The sequence below is a fragment of the Podarcis filfolensis genome (genome assembly GCF_964270895.1).
Source record: "Podarcis filfolensis genome assembly, chromosome: 3".
Classification (NCBI taxonomy): Eukaryota; Metazoa; Chordata; class Lepidosauria; order Squamata; family Lacertidae; genus Podarcis; species Podarcis filfolensis.
In genome coordinates, this window is record NC_139606.1 from 24,607,968 (window position 1) to 24,623,843 (window position 15,876).

The 15,876-nt window shown below is 41.1% G+C and overlaps 1 long non-coding RNA gene across 1 annotated transcript; it reads left to right on the plus strand.

Annotated features, from left to right (window-relative positions):
- Window positions 1–228: 228 nt before the first annotated feature.
- On the plus strand, window positions 229–14,642 carry LOC310759803. The gene is made up of 3 exons (XR_014546505.1): window positions 229–280; window positions 861–1,006; window positions 11,679–14,642. It is a non-coding gene; the product is annotated as an uncharacterized lncRNA (long non-coding RNA).
- The last annotated feature ends 1,234 nt before the right edge of the window (window positions 14,643–15,876 follow it).

The following is a 15,876-nucleotide window of genomic DNA, read 5'->3' on the forward strand; positions in this document are numbered from 1 at the left end:
AAGTGCCCTAGTGGGCTCCGCATTCTGACCTGAAGTTCAGAAGTCTGCACTGAGGGTTTGTTAGCTTATTGCTAACAGGTTTTTGCTCATTGCAGATTTGGGCACGTTAATAAACCTGTTGCCCATTTACCGGCCCCACCATTTTGCATCTTCATTCTTTCCTCCTCTCTCCCTCTTTCTGTGGGGCAATCTGGGTCTTCCTATCCATGGATAAAATTCAGTCCTTACTTCAAACTGGTGACCTGGGTGCAGAGAGAAGAAGCACACAGCTTTAAAAAAGGTTGGTAAATTATTCAATATACTTAAATTTTAAAACACAATATTTGTTTTTTTAAATGATAGTAGCCTTAAGGCAGAGCAGCTTTATCACTTTTCAAAGAAAGTTTATAGAATGTGATAGCAATGATAATGCAGTATATCTGCAGCAGACGGATGGTTAAAGATTTCAAGATGTGCAAGATTCATAACTGTTTGCATTTTATAATGGCTTCTACAGAAGGCTGGGAGGTTTGTGAGTCACGCTAATGCCATTATTTTTCTGCAAGGCCTTGCAGAATTTTAACAGCATCATTTTGGCTATTCAACAATAGCTATGCATTCATTCATGTATCCTCTGTCTCGACAGTTAGGATAAAATGCGCTTGTCAAAGTTAGATAGCCCTATGCATTTTTCTTGTTATGTTAATGAGTGGGGGGAAATCTCATAAAAATTTTAAATATTTTATTGAAAATGAATCGAAAAGACAAAAGCAAAGTGTAAAGAGTTGCTCACTGTAAGGTAAGCTCAAAAGTGGTTTGCCGAAGGAGAATAGCAATGTCTGCTCTGGCTAAACATATGCAAATAAATTTCCTAACTTCAGCTGAAATGGGAAGATACAGTGAGTACATAAACAGCAGCAGAACTGTTTTCACAGCAGAGAAACCGCTCCTGGTCACATGCCTGTGAGGGCTATATAATTCAACACCCGCAAAATAAGATGAACTGCTTTAACCTACGGCAGAGCTGGTAAGTAGTCAGAATAACATCACTTTATATTGTGGTAACTGAGGTCTGCTTAGCAGATGCAGTGATGACAGTGCTCCCCTTTATACTGCAGGTGGAGACAGGCAGCTGGTGGCATTACTGTGGATGGTTTCTATCTAACAAAGTGTTTTTGCCAGTGCAAGGATTCCCCCCCCCCAGTGCCCCAACCAAATCTGTTCTGGGTTTCCCCTGCCCTCAACCCCCAGGAGCAGATTTGGGGTAGGTGTTAACAGCAAAACCCTCGTGCACTTAATTACATACCATCCTGGGTTCTTATTTTAAAATAGCTCCCTGAACATAGAAAACTAGGTCTCAGTGAGAATGATTCTAGGCTAGCTATCCTTGACATATGCTAGTTTCTATGTGAATTTGTTTCCCCCCTCTCCTTGAGAATTTAAACATAAAGGCACTCTCAGATCATCACTACCACCCACAGTGTCAACAGTCCAATAAAGAACCTTTAGCCACTTCATGTTCTCTTTATACAGATTAGGCTTTAACACAATGGTAACATATTCTTCGTTAAAGTCCATTCCTTACTATTTGTAATTTCACAGACCATCCACAGGGCAGATAAAATTTGGTTTTGAGGGGAGCTTTCTTCGCCACTCTGGGCACACAAATATTTTTCAGTTCAGACTACCTCTTTTTACTTATAATTTAATTACTTGGCTTGGCTGTTGTTTAATTGATCTTGTTAGATTATATTAGTCAGGGCCAGCATGGAGTTGAAGCTGAACAACACCTGATTTAAGTCCTCTGTTTGGTAGCCTGGTTTCTCAAACCCACAAAGGAACAGAGAAACAGAGGCCTGGTTCCGTTGCTGTGGGTTTAGATGTGAACAAACCATGGCTAGCATAGTGCCCCCATTTCCCCTCCTTTCCTTTCTCCATCACTCTTGATTTTAAATGAACCACAGTTCTCTATGATATCAAAATTGGCCTGCTTGCACACTATGGTTAGTGACAACAATCCAGGGTCAAACTGTGGTTTCACATCCTGCCTTAATTTGAAACCATAGTTTAAACAAACCACAGTTTGCTGAGTTTGCATAGAATGGGGAACTGTGATCAGTTTAAAACTAGAAGTGTATGTTTTGAATCTCCTCCCATGGCACGTGAAAGAGTAGAAAAAGAAACATGCAAACCTGGGTCTTTCATTGTTGTTTAATCGTTTAGTTGCCTCATTTGTGTAGTTGGAGACCATGGATTCTCATTATGTCTGTTAAGAGTGTATTAGCCATTATACCAATATTAAACTTCATGGATGTTTTTATACATTTCCACCCCTTACCCATAGCTGTCAACTTACAGATTTGAAAATAAGGGACCAGCAGCCTTGAAAATAAGGGACCAGCAGCCAAAATAAGGGACCTGCAGCCTCACCTGTTCCAGGCACCCCAATCTTCCTGTCCTCCTGCAGTCTGGTCAAACTCATGCTGGTAGCTTCGAGAACACTGTCCAACCAACTTTGTAACCAGAGGTTCAACTGAACAGAATCTGAATCACATGCACCACAAGGCCTATGCAGCCTCAACTTAAGATGGCTCCCCGGTCTGGCTTTGCACTGCAAAGTTTGCAGCAGCACGTGCAACAAAATGGCGTCCAGCATTCAAAACCCCCATCAGCTGGCATTAACTAGCCACACACAAGGCATGCAAGCTCCACCCCCCCAGTTGTTCTTAGACTTCTTATTGGGTGAGCAACACAGCCAAGCAACACAGTTGGAGCCTCCCTCCTCCCTGGCCGGCAGGGAGGGAGGGAGAGGAGCTGCTTCCTTTGAAATTTAAGGGACATATTTAAGGGACATTTAAGGGACATCCATCAATAAGGGACTGCAGTGGGACATGGCGCTAGAATAAGGGACTGTCCCTTCAAATAAGGGACACTTGACAGCTGTGCCCTTACCAGAAGATCCCAGAGTGGGTTACGACCATTTAAAATTCAGAATTTAAAACAGTTAAAACAGGTTACAGTCACAAGAATAGGGTGGGTCCTGAAAACACACCTTAATGGGAGCAGGACTGTTTGAAGCTCTTAAAGAGTCAGAAGAAAAGAATGTCAGCTATATCAGACAATTTGTCATTTTTTCAATGATAGTCATGAAAAAGTGCAGAAATGAAGCATGTAATATATATTTGTCAATCTTACCTATCCATCTTTTACCTATCCATGATCTTTATACAGTAATTCAAAGATGAAAAATAATATATTTAATAAAGTCTATAGATTTACATTTTCTTGAACTTTGATGGACAAATGCATTGTGAACCTTTTTCATTTCTCCACAAATCAGTTACAAAGTGTTTGACTTCTCTGACTTGATGAAATTAGTCAGTTTGATCATGTTTACTATATCCCACACTTTAATTATCCAGTCTTCCACTGTAGGAATCATGTCCATTTCCCAATTATGAAAAAGTAGTTATATGAGCCACAATTAATGAACTGATAACCATTACTTTATCATCTATTAAAATGAGTTCTGTAATATATCCAAATAAGATAACCTGTGAATCTATTTGGAGTATATATATCCTGCAATGTCTATTTCTTTTATTGTGTTATTCCAAAGTGTATTTATTTTAGGATATGTCCAGAAAGTATGCTGTATAACAGCATTATTATTTTTGCAATGCCAACCCTGTATGTTTGCTGTCCTATTTGCATGATTAAGTCATTGTGGAGTCAAATACCATTGCATGCTAAGTTTATAAAAACTTACTTTAAAATAAATGCTGATAGTTTGCTGAGGAATATTGAACCAGAGCCAGTTTCCATATATCAGGGCCAACATTTCTTTCCCATTTATATTGATAAGTGTTTTTCATTGATTCTAAATTACTGATCATTTCACCTATCTTGCATAATAATACTTGTGATTTATCTTCCAGCATTATATATTCAAATTCTGATATTTCTTGAAGAGGGCCATATCTTGTAATTAAACTATGGGCAATATTTCATTACTGTAGATATTGGAAAAAATTGCGGTCATGCCTGTAAAATTTCCTCATTGATTTTATTATATATTCTGAAAGAGCCATCTTACTGTCAATGCTCTAACAAACCATAGTTTTTCCACATATTAAGAGTACTTAATAGTCCTTTTCCCTGTATCTCTTCCTTATAATGGATTGCAGTTAATGGTGATAAACCTGGGCTCAGATTTGAAAAATAATTATTATTAGGGCAACGATCAATATATCATTGTACTCAGTCCATGCTGAAGAAATGGTACTCTTTCAGGGTTGAGAAATGCCTCACCCCCACCCCCTTCTTGGAAGTCACCCAGCATTAAAGTTTGCCATGGTGCAAGCCAAGCATCCAGGGTGTTGCTAAGCAACCAGGGTAAGAGATTCCAGGAAGATGGAGGCCCCAAACTGAGCTTGGGGCATGCCATAGCTAATCCTTCTCCACAGACCCCTTATGGGGGTCCCCTTTGCTATGCTGATGCCCTATGCCATGTCCACCTAAAGTGAAGTCAGTCATACCAAACGCCTAACACAAATAAGCCTTACTTCGCTGAGGGAAATATACAAATCACCCTGAATCAAAGTGCTAATTGAGGCTGGGAGGAACACATTCCAGTGTTGTCATCCAGGGACCTGAGTAGTTAAGTGAGGCTTTCAGCCAGTTTCAGAAGATATAAGCCCCCATCAACGTGTTTGCTAATGAGTGCAAGGTTGCAGATGTAGCAAAAAGAATCAGTGGACATCCAAACACAATCTAGATCAGCAATCAGTCATCATAGGTCAGACTAGGTACAACACAGCAAGGCTGGAATGTGGAGCTAGTAACCCAAGAATAATAAGCCAGAACTCCTTGTTGTTTCTAGCAACTAGAAAGTTGAAGAGGGAAGACTTATGTACTCTGGCCTCCTAAACTGCACCCTAACCACAAATGCTGACATTGAAGGTGTCCAGGGTGGCTTATTCATTAGGAGACTGATGACTCTGGGCATGTGATGATACTGTATCATCACCCTTCAGCCTGGACCCAAAGCTTTTGGTAGCACCACTCTCAAATCCTCCTCCTTCTCCTCTGAGAGTTCCAGGAGTTCCTCATCAGATACCAGCATGGAGGGCCTCAATGGGGCCCTCAGCATTGGATTCAGGGGGCCTGTATGCTCCTCAAGGTCCTTGGCCTATGAGGTATCTAGTTCATCTTCTAAGCTCAGAAACCCTTTGATGCAGGACCAAGGGATTGAGAATGGCCAGGAAAGCTCTGTTCCATGCATGGATGTCCCAGTGTGTATGCATTAAAAGGTAAATGACCCCTGACAGTTAAGTCCAGTCACGGACGACTCTGGGGTTGCAGCTCTCATCTAGCTTTACTGGCTGAGGGAGCCGATGTTTGTCCACAGACAGTTTTTCCAGGCCATGTGGCCAACATGACTGAGCTGCTTCTGGCGAAACCAGAGCAGCGCATGGAAATGCCGTTTACCTTCCTGCCAGGGTGGTACCTATTTATCTACTTGCAATTTGACATGCTTTCGAACTGCTAGGTTGGCAGGGGCTGGGACCGAGCAACGGGAGCTCACCCCGTTGCGGGGATTTGAACCTTCCGATCAGCAAGCCCAGGGCTCAGTGGTTTACACCACGGTGCCACCCTGTGTATGCATTAGTTGGGATCAATGATTGTGGCAAATTACAGGCAACACATTGTCAGCATTGAAACTAGACAAAAGACTGAATGCCTACAGTCTTTGAAAGAAAATGGTTTGCATTTCATCATGATGTGGAAAGTGATTGCAAATTTTTTTAGAGTTACTTCTGGAGGTGTATTTGTTTTCCTCCTTTCTGGCCACTGGGCTCTAAAAGAATGAAGGGACTATAACAATGCTCCCTACAAATCTTGAAATATTATTTTTGAAGGACAAAGGCTCCATTGCATCTTTTCACTATTTATTACTCTGTAAAGATTTAGTGGTAATAGGTTCCCAGAATATTGGATTGAAAACATTAATTTTAATGGTTATAAAAAGATTAGATTTTTATAAGCAATGGCTTTTCCACCAACATATTAATAGCACAAGCATTCCCACCTCTTTACTGGCTTCCACTCCCCACCAAGGTCAAAGATTACATTTAATTTAATTTTGTTTTAATTATTACCAACAACTTCATTCCCAATTAAGTAAATTGCTACATGGGTTTCTTTTCATCATTACAGTGATAGGAGACCTTTTTTTCACCCCTCTGGAAATAGTTCCTATTATGTAAAAAACAATCAAACACTGGAAACATGTTGCTTAATTGCTGCAGAATGGTGGAAGAACCTAACAGTACCAAAAAGAAAAAAAGAAACTGGTATAAAAACAAAGACAAAACACACAGTGGGCGGGAGGGAGATAGGAAGAAGATGCAAATTGTCATAGGCAGGAAAGATGATTTAACTGTATTTTGTCTCAAACCGTTCTGAAAGGTTTTACTTCTCAGCTGCTGTTTATTGAGTCAGGGGCTGAGTTTGCACCAACATGGCGCAGTCATGCAAAAATAATCCAATCAGACAATCAAGTATCAGATGGGAACCCTTGAACAAGGTGTAGAAGGAATTAGATTAAAACTGCCCTAAATGAGAAGCATTCCAAAGCTTTAGAAGCCTCCTTGATATATTATTTTCATGAAGGACACACTATGTAATTTCTGGGAAAAGAGACATTAATATACTTGCCTTGTTGGCACTCGTGTACATTTCATATGATCAGAGGGATACCTGATCCTGCCTGTGTTTCATCATGTGGAAGCCTATAGGTGAACAGCTGCTTGCTTATAAACTTCTTCACTCTACTACAGTGGTGGGGAACCTCAGGCCAAGGAGTCAAATGCAGACCTCCAGACCTCTCTTTCTGGCCCTCGGAACCTTTCCCAGGCTTTGAAACACCACTTTTGCTTGAGCTTGGCTCTGGGTGATTATCAACATGGTCTTCCCCCTGATTTATATTAGTATACATTGTTAGAAACCGTTAAATCTGTCATGTATACAGTTTCAGTATGCAGACTGTCTCGCCAGAGTAGTGCATGCACTAGTTATCTCCTGCTTGGACTACTGCAGTGTGCTCTACGTGGGGCTGCCTTTGAAGGTGACCCGAAACCACAACTAATCCAGAATGCAGCAGCTAGACTGTTGACTGGGAGTGGCTGCTGAGACCATATAACACTGGTCCTGAAAGGCCTACATTGGCTTCCAGTATGTTTCTGAGAACAATTCAAAGTATTGGTGCTGACCTTTAAAGCCCTAAACGGCCTCAGCCCATATACCTGAAGGAGCATCTCCACCCCCATTGTTCAGTCTGGACACTGAGGTCCAGCACTGAGGGCCTTCTGGTGATTGCCCACTGCATGAAGTGAGGTTACAGGGAACCAGGCAGAGGGCCTTCTCGGTAGCAGTGCCCACCCTGTGGAATGCCCTCCCACCAGATGTCAAGGAAATAAACAACTACCTGACTTTTAGAAGACATCTGAAGGCAGTCCTGTTTAGGGAAGTTTTTAATGTTTAATGTTTTATTGTGTTTTTAATATTATGTTGGGAGTCGCCCAGAGTGGCTGGGGAAACCCAGCCAAATGGGCGGGGTATCTATAAATAAATAAATAAATTGCTTTGAATCATAAGCTAATTTTGAAATCATGCCAATAAAATATGCCACCGCCACCATCGAGCATCAGTTTCTTTTGCACAGTATTTTGCTCCGATTCTTTTCCCACTGTAAATGCATTTTGTGACAAAATGAAATGCTGGATTTCCAAGTGACTACTCGCAAGTGAGAAACGCCTTTCCGTACTCAATCCCACAAAGTACCAACAGCTGATGTATGAAAGATGCTCAGCATCCGCAATCCTATTGATATGTCAGTTAAATGTACAAAGCTCCATGCAAGCAAAGAAGGCAACCATTTGATAAACACCCTTGTTTCGACCAGAAGCAGCTATTATTCCAGCAAGGACTTAGATGTCATCATAAAGAGGCAATGAAGTTTGAACAGTTTCATTACCTGAGGGCAGACCTATAGCTTGAAAAGTGAGTTTTTGACATCGTTATCAGTGAAATAAAGATTCTGAAGTCTCCTGAGACAAATACGGAAGCAGCACAGCAGTTTGTATCCAGATTAGCCCTTGGGGCCAGCAGCCAGTGAACACAGGAACATAGGAAGCTGTTTCATACTGAGTCAGATCATTGATCAATTGAGCTGAGTATTGTCTACTACAATGTAAATGCTACATTAACAGGCAGTGGTTTTCTGGGGTTTTCGAGAGGGGTCTCTCCCAGAACCTGGAACCTTCCGCATACAGATAAAGTGTTCTACTAATGAGATACAGCCTTTCCCCCAAAGCCTTTTCCATTTATGGAAGAGGGAGAGGTCCCTCCTCCTCCTCCTCCTCCTCCTCCTCCTCCTTCTTCCTCTTCTCTAATTTCTCATTTTCTTTCAGTCTCCTGCACTACCTCCCACACTGTTTCAGAAGGTTCCATAACCTTCTGGAGCAGATTTTTAGCGGTGCAAGGAACTGCGCAGGTTGTGAATCATCTTGTGAGTGTTTCTCTCACAAGACCTCTGAATCCAAGATATATTTTTAAAGGTCTTGATCCAGAACAAAGTATGAGACACTCTTTGATGGACGATCAGTGATCATTGAATCAAATTCCGTTTCTAGCCCGCTTCTGTTTTCATTCTGAAAGCAGTGGTTTTGTTCCTAGAAACTTATTTTAACTAGATGCAAAAGTTTAGATGTTGGTGTTTGGGGGGTTTCCACCCATGCTTGACAGACTTTCTACTCTGGCTGCGCTCTAGCTTTTAAGACAGTAGATGTTGCTGCTTCAGGAAGCATCATTTCCTGTGCTATTTCCCCATCTCCTTTGTCCCAATATTGCCTGTCAAACGGGGTTTGCAAGATCTGAAGCACCACAAAGACCTATAAGCAGAGGTGACAGTGGGCTGAGTTGTTCGCGCCAGGGCAACAATGTCCCTGTCATATCGCCTACAGCTCTCTTGAAAACCCGATCACCTGTCTTCAGCCTCAAGACTGAGCCTGCATGATTGCTAGCCTGTCAAGACACAATGAAACACAAAATGTGGATGGCACCTGAAGAGAAGGGGGAAGGATAGTAATTCTGATGTATTACAGATGACCTAGGATTGAGCTCATGGGAGGCAAGGCATTGCAAGGGCCTTAAAACACTTGAGGCATAGGCCCATGACACAACTTTGCATAGCATTCAGATATGCTAATTTATATGTTATAGGTGAAAATTCAGGCTTATGAAAGCTGCCCTGAAAGCAACTTTTTTTTTAATTTAAAAAGCAACAAGGAAACAGCAAGAGATCCAAGGCCCAGTACAAAAAAACAAACAAATGGAGGCTTTGATGTCTATCCCATGTGTGATTTTGATCCATTAAATGGAGTAAGTGGTTTTCTAATTAGAAGAAACTTCCCCTTCAGTGGGGATTGTTTGTTTGTTTCTTGTCTGGAGGCTAGTTATGTACAGACTGGTTCCGTTAATTGGAACAGAGTCTTTTGTTTTTCAGGTCAGTCTTGGCTCTTCTTTCTATATAGCTATGTAAGATGAAAACCGTACGTTGCTTTTAATAGTGCACAACCCATGATCATTGTTTACACTTCATGCTTTGGTAGAAACGTGACTGTACAACGTGGTAGCAAAGTCTATGCACTGCATTATTCCAATTCTGCAGCTGTAAGATGATTAATAGTCCATGGTAACGGCTGATGGCAATGTTCCTTTTCCCTACTTGCATCATTAAGTTGCCTGCGAAATGTGGGGAGGAAATAGACAAAGGTTGCAATCCTAAGCACATACCTATTAGGAATTAAGTACCGTTGAATTCAGTGGGGCTTACTTCCAAGTTAGCATCTTGAGGATCAGGTTGGAAGTCTGACATGACACAAATGGTCACCCTGCTTTGAGGCCCCAATCAATTGTGCACGTCAGACTTGCAAATGATCATTGCAATGTTACATAAAATGTTGTATTTGGCCACCTATTCCTCATTTCTTAAAGACGGTAGTTGGTTCCACTGCAATCGCTGGCTATGGACAGCAGAACAGGATGCTGCCAAACAGTCCACAACTGGCCACCTTCCACTACAAAAAGGGAATATTCATCATTAAATACTACACTTTAGTTAAAATAAATTAAAAAATTGTCCAGTAGCACCTTAGAGACCAACTAAGTTGGTTCTGAGTATAAGCTTTCGTTTGCACGCACACTTCTTCAGACACACAAAAGCTTATACTCAGAACAAACTTAGTTGGTCTCTAAGGTGCTACTGGACAATTTTTTTAATTTATTCAACTGCCTCAAACCAACACGGCTACCTACCTGAATCTATACTTTAGTTCCTTATTCAAACAAGCACACAAATAAAACTACAGACAGAGCTTGGTGGGAAAGTTTGACTTTGAAGGTCCTTTTAAGCATCACATTGATAATCCATAATCACATCAAAATGGGAAGTCCCGGGACCAGATTTATGATGTATAAAAACAGTGTGATGATAATGGCATAGTGAAATGGCAAGTATGATGCGCCATTCTCTTGTGCTTTTTCCAGACCAATGTGTCTATCCCTTCAGAGCATCCAGACTGTTACTCTTGAGTTTCCATAGCTGCAAAACCAACCCTTAATTGGACCAGTTCTGGCTTGATTATTATTATTTTTGTCAGAGGATGTGTCCCATCATTTCCATCCAATTATGGTAAACTATCAGGCTTTAAGATGATTTCATTGCAGTCGAATGTACTGTAAAGGTTTACATCTGAACACTTCAGTTTAACTCACTTAAACTACCTTCTCTCATACCAGATTTTATAAATGTGTTTACCGTTGCTTATGGTGACACTCTGAGACACCATTCATTTGCCTGTAGTTTCAGAATGATTTAGAAATATATCGACAAAGCTATCTGCACTTGGAAAAAAATACATTATTATGTAATATCCCTGAGCTCTTCAGATGAAGGGCAGTATACAAATTTAATTAACAAATTAAATACAGAGTGTGACTTGATCAGGACCTTAATATCTAGATAGAAAACAATATTTTCAGACTAATAAGATCCATGATAAATATAAAATAATATTGTTAGAAGTTAAAGCCATTTAGACTCGTTCTGTTTGATATCTTCTATTAAGCTGCCTTTTATATTTCATTCCTTTTAGCAAACAGCAACACTGACATCCAGTGTCTAGTCAAATTAATAACAGTAGAATAATCCCTATGGATATTCCAGATACACAATCCATTTCTTTGTGTCTAGCTGGTAATTCAATGGTGAAAACGTTAACGCCATCCATACGTGACTATTTAGATGATTGCTGATCAAGGAGTTAGTTTGATAGACAGAAATATATTGAATAAGCTAAATCAGTGGTGTCACAAAATTGATTTCTCTGCCGCCTTTCCAAATGATCAGTCCATTCCATTGCCAAGCAAGTGGGATGATCTTTCTAAGATAAGACATACCAAAGTCACAGCTTCCTTTCATTGACATAGAAAATATAGAGGGCTTTTCAAATTTCAGGGATTTATTATTGTTCACAGAAACATTAATATTAATATTAGTTCCAATCCAAACATGAGCATTTAAGGAATGTCTTTTTGTTAAAGATACTCCTCATCATATTTCAATTTGTCATTAGCAGGTCAAACAATGGCACAAGAAATTCAGCTACTTATTCCAGATGTTTTGGAGCTTCTCATATTGCCCTCTTCTTCATGGGAAATGATGTTAAATCAGACAAGAGGAACCATACAAAGGACAAGTGTAGAAGGCAAAGGACCATGTGGATTACAGAAGAGGCAGCTCGCAAGATGATATCAAGATGTTCTGGACTTTAGGCCCCATCATCCCTGACAATGGACCATGCTAGTTGGGACTGATGGAAATTGGAGTCCAACATCATTTGGAGTGCACCTTATTGTCTATCCATGGAATATAGAGAGAAAGGAACTCAAGAGGGAAAAGCAATGTGAGCAGGGCATATAAAAGCAGGGACATCACCATAGTAGCAAGAACAAAATGTGTCTCTGGTTAAGAAATGAATAAAATCACAAAGATTTCAGGTTCAGGCCCTAGAATCTCTAGGTAGAGCTGGGGAAAACTTCCTGTCTGGAACTCTGGGAACCTTCTGAGCTAGATGGTCCAATTTGGATAAGACAGCTTCTTACGTTCTGTGTGATTTAGTTAAGGGAAATCTATATAAGATTATGAAAATTTACAGACTACTAAAATGGAATGTATCCTTAAAAATTTCTTGCCTTGTAGAATATCTTGTATCTGTGAGCGCAACTAGAGTTATTATCAGCTACTGAAAGTGATTGCTGTGCCACTGTTTGCATCCTTGCGTCTGTCATTTTTTAAATATATGTGATTAAAAATATTATTTTTTTATAACCTGCATCACCCTCGCAAATGCCTTTCAGCCTAGGAAAATGCAATTAATATTATTCAAAACCCTTTCTGTTGGTTTTGCCATAAAATATACATTATGGCATAATAATAGAGTAATAACCACATGGTTTGCACTAATATTAAATGCTATATTAGTGGAATTTAGGCTACATTTTCCACTGCCGTAAATCATTTTTGAAAGCATCTGGGTAGGTCTGGAATTATTGCTGTGTTCAGGTATAACGTGTATGGATAGATCTATTAAATGTACCACAGTTTCATTGCATTTTAGTATATCTTCAAAAGCATGCATTCTAGGCAGCCCTATTTGATAAATGCCTAGTCACCTTGTATAAATGTGACAGAATAAACATTATTGCTTTTCACTGATTTTTTTAAAAAACAAATTATGCAAATGGAAGAGCTCCTTCAGTTTGCCAAAGGGATTCCAAACCATTAAAGGCATTCAATGGAGGAAGGTTTCTCCAATCCCCATGTTCCTTCTGTTGTTCCTGTGCCACCTTGCACACTGTTATGAAGGATCTCTTAGTGCCCCAGAGCAACTTTTCTGGAGGGCACAGAATTTAAGCCAGTTGTTGCTCAGACGGAAGAAATTCTTCCAATAGCAGAAGCGAGTGGAAGCCTCATTGGAATAGTGTGGTTGGGTGGGATTCATAGAATCGTAGAACTGTAGAGTTGGAAGGGACCTGAAAGGTCATTTTGTCCAACCCCCTGTAATGAAGGAATCTCAGCTAAAGCATCCATGACAGATGGCCATCCAACTGCTGGTGCTGTTCTAATGTGCTGGCAAGAGCACTGGATTGGATCTGCTGGCATGTTTGCACCGCACCAGCCTCACCACTGCTGTTGTCCCTCTCCCTCTCTGTCCTGGTGTGCTGCAGTGATTCAGCCAGACAGCAGACAGGTGACCAGCACGGCCACACCGTTCCATCCACTGCTGGGTACAATATGTCCCAATATATTTATTCTCTGAGGTTGTGGGCTCCAGTTGCCCATTGACGTATCCTCTCCAAAGGAGTGTTGGCTAGATTCCCCATCAGCCGATGCAAATGGAGAAGCCCTCACATTCAGAAGCTTTATTTGTGCATCGAAGTGAAGACCAGTCTCTTGTTTGATGCGACATGGTGTCATTCTCATTCTTCTCGGTGTTGGAATGGATTTATGCTCTGAAGAACAAAATATATCAAAACTTAAAACGAATGGAAAATTCAGCCAAGGCACATATACAGCTGAGTGTTCTCTTGAGTTCAGGTTCAAAGGATGAGCCTTTCGAGGAGACAAAAATTATTCTTCCATCACCCATCTGCAGGATTGCCTTCTGAAACGTTTAGTCCAGAAATATATCCAGTTTTGATCTCTTACTTTTGGTTGATGTTCTGGTAGAAAGCAAAGAGGGGAAAGCTAATGACTTTGCAACATTTGCTATGACAATCTTATCCTTTAAATCTAAACTTAAGAAACCAATCAACACTATAGGCTGCTTTGCTGCACTTGCTGCTTGTTTTAAGCTTTTAGCTTGTTTTGTTCTTTTTAGTGTAATTCCAGGACACCATCTCATTCAAGAATAATAATGTGCCACACGTGATCCTAAATTTCACGTGAACCAGTCACCCCGAAAGCAGAGGGTTAAATCAGCACATCCCTAAATTGATTTGGTTCTTCCATTTTCCCGGCCAGCAGTGTTCAGTAATCTTGCTATCCTCTGCTTTTATAGGTCAGTGCATGAGAAGCCAGAGCTGCCTTAATCCAGATGCAGCCTCTCTCTGTGGCAATGTTCCTATTGGCCGAGCCGCTTGCCTTTTTATATCTGCTGTCATTCTAACCATCTTCTCCTCGGATATCCAGCAAGGATTCTAATTAGTCACAATTGTTTAGAGGCCAATAACACAATTCTTCGGCTGATGATGATAAAAGACAAAACAGCTCCGTTGACTTAAATGATACCATTGTTCCTTAGACGATGTCCTCGCCTTATACGTCTGAATGCCAGATGGCTACTGAGATAACACAGCTGAGGCCACGAACTGGAGAGGTACTGAAGCAAGTTTCATATGAGGGAAGAATAATGGAAGACAGACTTGCCATATATCGCTTGAGTGGGCTTGGAGGAGGGTGTTTTGTGAGGAGGTCTGTCTCAACCAGATTGTGCACTCTATGTATATTCAAATAAAATAAAAAATTTGTAGTGTTCGTTCTCGCCTCTAAGTTATTGCTCATCAAGAACGCAAATTCGCTTTCCTGTCTTGCTTCACACCAAGGCTGTGGCAAGCTTTGTTTCTTGTTTTTGTTTTGAAATAATTTTTATTAGACATTTGGGACAGGCCATATGCAATAGTTTTTAAGCTCTAAGACTCCAGTTTCTCTGGGATGTGTGTAACCCATTTTCCCTAAGCCATTTCTTCAATCTAAATTGCCCCCCTGAAGCTCTGACCAGACCCACAGTTCTCAGCCTGATGTCATTTCCTAGATTGTAAGCTTCCGGAGGGCCACAAATCCCTCCCTCCATTTCTGCTTTTGCCCTTTTAGAAAATAGCTTTGTTTGAGGCTGGTTGGGCACCCCTTCCCTGACTACTCCAGTCGTTCACAGAGAGTTGGATTAGGACCCAGTTGATGGGGGTTCAGTTCTCCACTCAGCCTTGGGGCTGGCTGGTCTCAGGCCAGTAATTCCCTCTCAGCCTAAGCTTCCTCACAGGGTTGTTGTGAAGATAAAAGGGCAAAGGACAACTCTTTGTACACCACCTTTGAGTTTATTGGAATAAAAATGTGTAGCAACATAAATTATTCTCTGCTTCAATCCCCCTGTCCTTTAACCCTTTATCTCTGATCCTAATTGTATTAGAACTGGATGTGGTTACTTACTGGTAACGTTAAGCCACTTTGCACATGCTCTGGGATGTTAAAAGGTAAAGGTAAAGGACCCCTGACAGTTGAGTCCAGTCGCAAATGACTCTGGGGTTGTGGTGCTCATCTCGCTTTACTGGTCGAGGGAACCAATGTTTGTCCGCAGACAGTTTTTCCAGGTCATGTGGGCAGCATGACTAAGCCACTTCTGGCGAAACCAGAGCAGTGCATGGAAATGCCGTTTACCTTCCCACTGGAGTGGTACCTATTTATCTACTTGCACTTTGACGTGCTTTCGAACTGCTAGGTTGACAGGGGCTGGGACTGAGCAACGGGAGCTCACCCTGTCGCGGGGATTCGAACCGCTGACCTTCTGATCGGCAAGCCCTGGGCTCAGTGGTTTAGACCACAGCGCCACCCGCGTCTGGGATATTAGACGCCATTTAACAGCATTAAATGTATGGTGTGTACACAGCCAAAGTCTGTCCCATTGTTTGTTTGCTTTGATGTGAGCGAACAGATGCGAGGTTTCAGTAAACGTTCCTGTGTAACACAAAGTCCTTCCACTTTCATTGAAAGTCACC